Here is a 9,483-nt window from a genome sequence, read left to right as displayed (position 1 = left end):
AATATCTTACCCCCAGCCCTTAAGGCACTGCTGGCTTTGCAAGTGTTACCCTTCACAGAACAATGTTACCTATTTCTCTGTTGATCCATTGGGCACCCTGTCACATGGTCATCACATTCACCTGAGGATGCCTCACCCATCCCACCTCTCCCTTGTTTGGGTTGTGCTAAAGTCTATTGAAGAGAAAAACAATGACAAGAGCTGGACAGAAGGCCTTGTCAATTAAATACCTGCATAAGGGCCTATTCTACTAAAATCTGGGTGGTGTTCAATAACTATAACCTGAAGAAAACGGGGTGGTACAATCTGAATGTTTCTAATACGAGACGCTCATATACTGTTTCCATTGCAAAACATTTTGCTACAGGATTCCCAAATGAACACGACCCATGAAGTCCATCTTCTGTTGAAGCCAGTTTATTGTCCCATAACAACAGTTGTCTGTTGTACAGAAGAAGAATAGTTGTTGGAACAATCCTAAGCCACTATGTTTTCAGAGTGAAAACATTTTCGACTAGGAAATGTAAGTTCCTAAGCATGTTTGGTGCTTTAACCACTGTCATTACTGTCACATCTGCTCCTGCCACGCCCTCTACTGCTCACCCTGTGTTTCCTTGACCTGCCACCACTCCCCCAGTCCTCTCTCCCTCTCCCTCTCTCTCTCTCTGTGTGATTGTGTGGGCGGAGACAGGTGTGCTGGAGTCAGATCAGAACCCCACCAGCTGCAACCTGTTCCATAATCAAGACCTCTTCAAATACTCAGCCCTGCCACTTCCACACGTCCAGATCGTAATCAGTCTACGTTTCTAGCCGTTTATTACTATTCAGATCCTGTTATCCTGTTGTGCCTGTTTTCCTCTCTGCTACAGTTCTGCCCGCTCTGACTCTGGTACCTGTTTCCAGTCCCACATCTCGTCATCCTGCTACTCTGTCCTGGATTCCCCACCCTACTACTCCCTTGGATTCCCCTCCAGACCTGCTTACCCTGTCTCAACCCCTCTCGCTCCAGCCTCAGCCTCTGCACCTGGTTTCCAGCAATCTGCCCGAGCTTCCCCTGACCTGCACTCCATCTCCCCCTGTGTTTCAATAAATACCTTGGTTACTTCATCCCAGTCTCCTCATCTGAGTCTGCTCTTGGGTTCCCCTGTTCCACTCCACGTAACAATTATATGGTGTCATCATCTCTGGGCAAAACTCAGATTCTAAGATGTGTGTGTGTGTGTGTGTGTGTGTGTGTGTGTGTGTGTGTGTGTGTGTGTGTGTGTGTGTGTGTGTGTGTGTGTGTGTGTGTGTGTGTGTGTGTGTGTGTGTGTGTGTGTGTGTGTGTGTGTGTGTGTGTGTGTGTGTGTGTGTGTGTGTGTGTGTGTGTGTGTGTGTGTCTGCCTGCATATGTGTACCACAATAAGTTAACCAAGGAAAAGTAAGAGTTTTCATGTCAACTCTCCCATGTTAAGACAATGTTACATAAATTGTACTTTACATAAACACTCTATTGCACAAGGCAGCCATGAATTGGGTTGAAATTACTCTTCAGCACAAATTCCGATTGAGTTATAAAGTCTTTATATGACCTGTTTCACAGTGCACTTCAATTGCTGCAGCTGGAAGTCAAAGGTCCCTTTCTCCCAACAAACCTTTGTTCTCAGTAATAGTGGAATTTGAATTGCAATAATGGAAAGTACTTTTTCATCGAAATGATTGATTGCTTAATTTTGGGCTATTTAGGCAATTCTGATAGTAAACTCATTTCAAATGATGTTCTGGAATTCTGTGTCTTTAACGTACAGATACTGTATGGCAGACATTACTTGGACATGTCTGTAACAGCGTTCGTTCGTCGAAAGAGAGTCGGACCGAAATGCAGCGTGGTGGTTACTCATGTCTTTAATAAATTAATCGCGATACATGAAATAACTTATACAAATACAAAACAACAAACGGAACGTGAAACCTAATACAGCCTGTCTGGTGAACACTACACAGAGACAGGAACAATCACCCACAAAATACACAGTGAAACCCCGGCTACCTAAATATGGTTCCCAATCAGAGACAACGAGAATCACCTGACTCTGATTGAGAACCGCCTCAGGCAGCCAAGCCTATGCTAGACACACCCCTAATCAACCACAATCCCAATGCCTACAAAAACCCCAATAAGTCAACACAATAAACCCATGTCACACCCTGGCCTGATCAAATAATGAAGGAAAACACAAAAATCTATGACCAAGGAGTGACAATGTTATGGAATGCATCTTTAATACAACAGGATATGTGAGGATATTTCTGAGAGGGATTGGTGAAACCTGTGAGGGCACATGCAGGATGAAAATGCCCTTTTATGCATATAAACTGATTTAAACTTTGGCAAAAAGAGTGCGGAATTGGACCTGTATCAAATACCTACACAAATACCTGTATCAATTTGTAACACATTAAAGCTAAGGCAATACTGTGACAGCATTCAGAAGGCTATTGAAAATGATAAACCAGCACCCAATAAAGTTTTTTTCAGTGTAATACTTAAAAAAAGGTCCATTTGCGATTGGTACATCCATTTCTGGACTTTTAAATTGATAACATATACACTGAGTGTACAAAACATTAAGAACACCTTCCTAATATGGAGTTGCAGCCCCTTTTGCCCTCAGAACAGCCTCAGTTAGTCAGGGCATGGACTACAAGATGTCGAAAGTGTTCCACAGGGATGCTGGCCCATGTCGACTCCAATGCTTCCCACAGTTGTGTCAAGTTGGCTGGATGTCCTTTGGCTGGTGGACCATTCTTGATATGGGAAACTGTTGAGCATGAAAATCCAAGCAGCATTGCAGTTCTTAACACCCTTAAACTGGTGCGCCTGGCACCTACTACCATACCACGTTCAAATGCACTTAAATATTTTGTCTCGCCCATTCACCCTCTGAATGGTACACATACACAATCCATTTCTCAACTGTCTCAAGGCTTAAAAATCCTTCTTTAACCTGTCTTTTCCCCTTCATCGACACTGATTGAAGTGTATTTAACAGGTTACATCAATAAGGGATCATAGCTTTGACCTGGATTCACCTGGTCAGTCTATGACATGGGAAGCACAGGTGTTCCTAATGTTTTGTACACTCAGTGTATTTCCATTGATTCTTGAAAACGTATAAATGCCTCATGACTACAACTGTCATACCCCACCAGAATCCAGAATATAAGCTTCTTTTACTCCATTGTTTGTAAACAAACACTGTATGGCCTCAAAACATGGTTAAAACTATTATTTTGCTATAATGGATCATAGACTGTCCTTGCATCAATAGCTCTGTCTATGAATTTGAGAACGTGATTACATTTCTCCAGCCCCATCCCTCAGGTGTTTCCCAAAGGTTTTAAACAGTGACGGGTGAACTTTTGTAGTTGTTTGAACTGTAGAATGCCCCTTTAAGATCTATTTTGATTCATTAAGTTCATAAAATCGGTCACGTTCGTCATACAAAGGTAGACCAAGGCGCAGCATGGTAAGCGTACATTCTTCTTTATTATAAGAACGAAAACTGAAAAAACTAACAAAATAACAAACCGAAACATGACGCTAATATGAGTAGTGCAGACAGGCAACTAAACATAGAACAAGAACCCACAAACACAAAAGGGAAAATGGCCACCTAAATATAATCCCCAATCAGAGACAATGATAAACAGCTGCCTCTGATTGGGAACCATATCAGGCCACCATAGACATATAAATACCTAGACCTACAATATAAAAACTAGCATACCCACCCTCGTCACACCCTGACCTAACCAAAATATAAAGAAAACATAGATATTAAAGGTCAGAGCGTGACAAAATCAATTGTTAGAGGGGAAAAAACAAACTTGGATTTTATAGCAACAAATATATTTTTAAGAAACTTTTTAAATAAATGTCAGTTTATACAATGGTCTAGGCCTGTTAAGCTATTATAAGGCTACATGTGTAATAACTATCTAATAACATAAAGAGTGCAGAATGTGTAATCATTCGTAGATTAAATGTCTAAATGTTTGACCGTTATTTTGAAATTACTTGACGAAATAAAACAAATGCATGTGGTGACATTGTGACACTTTGTTGATGGGCAATTCCAAAGTAACAGAGTGACAAAGCCTCAGCCTTTTCTATTTAAAATGTATGTCAAACCAAAACCAATGATTGCAAAGGTAAACAAACCATACAACTCTATGTACAAGGACTTTTAACAATTGCCACAGAACATTTTACAAAAATACATTTACTTGAAGAACAGTGCAAATGCAAAGTTTGGTAACAGAATGACAGCACCACAAATAAAACAACGAGATAGATATTTCACCAGATGTATAAATGTGAAGCATTTGGTTGGCTTTTCCACTCACTACCAAATATGATGTTGAGAGGAAGCCCAGTGTGCAAGAAGCAAGATGGATTTTGGCCGACATTCTGCAAATTTTCTCATCGAAAATAAATGTTTTTGTTTCCAAAACTAGAATCTGTTATGAACAGAGTAGACAAAGTTTTGTAGAGTTTACCCTTTGCCAATGTGTCAATAAATTGCGTTGTTTAGAAGGAGTGCAAGGGCGAATTATTGCACACTGCACTTCACAAAGTAGGCGTTCTCTAACTGAAATATTCAAATACATGCTTGAATGCACCAATAGGCTCTCGCGAGCTCGTGCTTTGCTCTGCCCACTTCCTTGCTTGTTCTGCCCGCTATGATTCATTTCTTTACAGGTGGGGTCGCCTAGAGGCTGTTGTCTATCTTGGGTTACATCTAAAAAATCGTTGACAGCAGAAACCATCATTTTGTTATCAAACTTTGCATCTGCGCTGTTCTTCAAGTAAATGTATTTTTTGTAAATTTTTCTGTGGAAATTGTTAAAAGTAGTCATTGTGCATAGAGGTGTGTGGTTTGTTTAACTTTGCAATCATTGGTTTTTGTTTGACATACATTTTAAAGTGACATCTGTGTGACTCTGATACCATGGAATTGTCCTGAAATCAGAAAGCAACAGAAGCTTGAGGTGCAGTTTAAAGCTTTGTCCAGATGGAGCGATCTCGAGACCATTACATGCTGAACAGACCGCATGCGTGTGTGGTCTTGTCCACCCACACCAGACGCGTTCAGGTCACTCAGGTTGAAATATCAAAACGAACTCTGAACCAACTATATTAATTTGGGGACAGGTCGAAAAACATTAAACATTTATGGCAATTTAGCTAGCAAGTTTGCTGTTGCTAGCTAATTCGTCCTGGGATATAAAGATTGGGCTGTTATTTTACCTGATAGGCACAAGGTCCTCTCCTCTGTCAGGCTTCATCTTCAGCTTCTTTGGACTTTATATGGTGGTTGGGAACCAACTTTAAGCTGCATTACCAGTACCAACTGGACTAGAGTGTGAACCTCATTTCATCATTCAAAACCAATTGGTTTTTAGGAGCATATACCCTCGTGGGTGATTGAAAGACGAACTGAGGTCCACGCTCCAGTCCAGAATCAATTAGTTGCTAGTGCCAATTAACCAATTAATCTGCTTTATCATTGTGGGCACCCTTGACTGACTTATCGATGAATCAACTAACTCATCCTTACTCTCGGCCAACTTCAACACCATCCAGGCATTTTGCATTGCCTATGTGTCTGATATCAGCGACAGGGGCTCCCAGACCTTCAGGGTGGCAGTGCTGGAGGCCAATCTGGGACTGGCTGGCATGCTGGCCAGTAACATAGGGGGCAGTGCTGGAGGCCAATCTGGGACTGGCTGGCATGCTGGCCAGTAACATAGGGGGGCAGTGCTGGAGGCCAATCTGGGACTGGCTGGCATGCTGGCCAGTAACATAGGGGGACAGTGCTGGAGGCCAATCTGGGACTGGCTGGCATGCTGGCCAGTAACATAGAGGGGCAGTGCTGGAGGCCAATCTGGGACTGGCTGGCATGCTGGCCAGTAACATAGGGGGACAGTGCTGGAGGCCAATCTGGGACTGGCTGGAATGCTGGCCAGTAACATAGGGGGGCAGTGGTGACAGGCACAAACATAGGTTATTCAACGTTAAGATGGCCTAAGGTAGCTAACTATCTGTGGACTGAAAACATATCATTGTCTTATTCTTCTTCAATTCATATTTTGATTACAGTATGTTTATACATGTCTAAACTTGTGATACAGTAATGTAACTAGATAACACTTATACTTCTCATGGGGACTTTTGGAGGAGGTACAAACTGTGGCTCTACACCTCCTGCTTCTTCCTGGTGGTGGTCCACCTACAGCCGCAAGCTGTATGTTCTGTATGAGCTGAGCTCTCCGCTGTGCTGGGGCCCACGGCTGATCAGCTGGGGGTCTGCAGCCCAGAACCTGGCCTACCTCAGCAGCCTCCAGGGGTTAAGGACCATGCTGCGATGCCTAGAGGACTTCTGGGTGTCTCTGGTGGTACTGGCCTCAAACATGACTGGCCTGGTGGTCATCTCACTGGCCAACACTACTGAACTCATGTTCACAGGTGAGAGGCTATCCCAGAAGATAAAATCAGTTAAAATGTCATCATTACATCAGTTTAGAGTTGAATAGATTTCTTTATTGTTATGAACACTTGTTCTTGGCTGAGCTAGCAACAGTATAAGTCAGCAGTATTATCTGGTGGTGTGTCTGGAGAACAGTGCACAGGGGGAAACGCTCTAGTATCACACAGTAAAACACATGTCTCCCAGAGTAATAGATCAATAAGCCTGCCCTGGAGGAGTTCTGTTTTCTCTCTCCTCCTGTCTTGTTTCCTCCACAGAAAACACAGCTGGGTAAAGGTCACAAAACTCTTCGCTTATTCACTGCCCTCTAGTGATGGTGATAGATTAATACATGGAAAATACCCAAGTAAACTTCCATAGCGTACCTTTAACAGGTAAATGTGTATCCACTCGCCTTTTCTAACAGGCTATGGGCTGTGCTTCCTCTACAAGGCAGCCACTCCAGTCCTCAGGACCAAGCTGGTGGGGCCTGAAGAACAAGGTGAGAGAGAGGCCCTTAGCTGGAATATGTTATCAATATGTCACAGCCTCTCATGTATACAGTTTCATGACTACATCTATAAGGTGCTATAAATGTTCATAATGTAGCATAACATTTCATGAGAATATACTTTAAGTATTACAGACATCCTCTTTGTTCTTTGTGTTTCAGGTGAGTTGTTTGCTTCGGTGGCCTGTGTGAAGGGGCTGTGATCCCTGGTGGCCAGGGGCCTCTTTACTGTAACTCTATGCAGCCACCCTGCACACCACTAATCAAATCAAATCAAATGTTATTTTTCACATGCGTCGAATACGACGTTACCTTACAGTGAAATGCTTACTTACAAGCCCTTAACCAACAACAGTTTTAAGAAAATACCTAAAACATTTAAAGTAATAAATAAGAAAAACAAAAACAAATTCCCTTTCCTGTTCGGAGCCCTCCTCCTCCTCCCCATATGAATCATTGGGTTAGTCCTCCCTTTCCTGTTCGGAGCCCTCCTCCTCCTCCCCACATGAATCATTGGGTTAGTCCTCCCTTTCCAGAAAACTGAATCATCAGTTTTCCTCATTTAAAACACTGCAGCCATAAACACCTTGTGATTCATGCATGTTGTTGTGTGTTTAGGATAGTGGAGTGTCGGGATCAGAGGACAGACAGAAGAGAGGACTGCAACATCCTGACGCAGGCAGGCGGGCAGACGGACAGACAGACAGACAGACAGTAGATAAACTTCATCACAGCTCTAAGCTCTAACCTCTGGAAGAACACAGCTTCTGCTGCCCTACATACACCTTTTCAGCAGTGTGTTGGAGAGATAATTGGACCTGTCATTAGTGTGGTCTAACTGTCATTAGACCACACAGAGGTTGGATTCTGTGGCTTCAACACCAACAGACCAAAACCAAAAAGCTGGAACCACCAGTCAACCCCCCATGACAGACATCACTGTGAGACAAGAAGAGAAAGAAGTCTGGGTTCCCTGTTGTATTTTAAACCGAAAATCTAATGTGAGCTGACATACAATTGTGGTCCAATTTTTTAATTTCAGAATCTTGATGTCATTTTTCAAAACTCTAACACTTTTTCCACTTGCTTGGATACAATACCCATAAAGCTAAGATCATTTGTTCATTGAACTAAAATCACCTGTTCAAAATGACAACTTGACATCAAAGTATTACCATTTCAAAATGCAATTCACACATTACATCTGAGATGACTGTCTATTCATTTCATTACAATGATCTAACTATCAATTGATATAACTGCTCAAAAGGATAAGTAACTGTTGCATTACTTTTATGGAAACTGACAAACAATTTTCCATGTTTAGTTCATGAAAGTGGAACATGAACCAATTGGACTACATTATCTATGGATGTAATATTTCATCATCATTCTTTATCAGACACTGTTTCTAGGGTCTCATGTACCACTTTTCCAGACAATGTTTTCAGATTTGACATTACTATACACTATATTCACTTTATTAGGTACACCTATCTAGTACAGAACAGGGCTCCGGGCAGCCGAGCGGAAATGGAGGAAAACTCGCCTCCCTGCGGACCTGGCATCCTTTCACTCCCTCCTCTCTACATTTTCCTCCTCTGTCTCTGCTGCTAAAGCCACTTTCTACCACTCTAAATTCCAAGCATCTGCCTCTAACCCTAGGAAGCTCTTTGCCACCTTCTCCTCCCTCCTGAATCCTCCTCCCCCCCCTCCTCCTCCCTCTCTGCAGATGACTTCGTCAACCATTTTGAAAAGAAGGTCGACGACATCCGATCCTCGTTTACTAAGTCAAACGACACCGCTGGTTCTGCTCACACTGCCTTACCCTGTGCTCTGACCTCTTTCTCCCCTCTCTCCCAGATGAAATCTCGCGTCTTGTGACGGCCGGCCGCCCAACAACCTGCCCGCTTGACCCTATCCCCTCCTCTCTTCTCCAGACCATTTCCGGAGACCTTCTCCCTTACCTCACCTCGCTCATCAACTCATCCCTGACCGCTGGCTACGTCCCTTCCGTCCTCAAGAGAGCGAGAGTTGCACCCCTTCTGAAAAAACCTACACTCGATCCCTCCGATGTCAACAACTACAGACCAGTATCCCTTCTTTCTTTTCTCTCCAAAACTCTTGAACGTGCCGTCCTTGGCCAGCTCTACCGCTATCTCTCTCAGAATGACCTTCTTGATCCAAATCAGTCAGGTTTCAAGACTAGTCATTCAACTGAGACTGCTCTTCTCTGTATCACGGAGGCGCTCCGCACTGCTAAAGCTAACTCTCTCTCCTCTGCTCTCATCCTTCTAGACCTATCTGCTGCCTTCGATACTGTGAACCATCAGATCCTCCTCTCCACCCTCTCCGAGTTGGGCATCTCCGGCGCGGCCCACGCTTGGATTGCGTCCTACCTGACAGGTCGCTCCTACCAGGTGGCGTGGCGAGAATCTGTCTCCTCACCACGCGCTCTCA

This window comes from Oncorhynchus keta, chromosome 18 (assembly GCF_023373465.1).
Source record: "Oncorhynchus keta strain PuntledgeMale-10-30-2019 chromosome 18, Oket_V2, whole genome shotgun sequence".
Lineage (NCBI taxonomy): Eukaryota > Metazoa > Chordata > Actinopteri > Salmoniformes > Salmonidae > Oncorhynchus > Oncorhynchus keta.
This window is presented reverse-complemented; position numbering follows the sequence as displayed.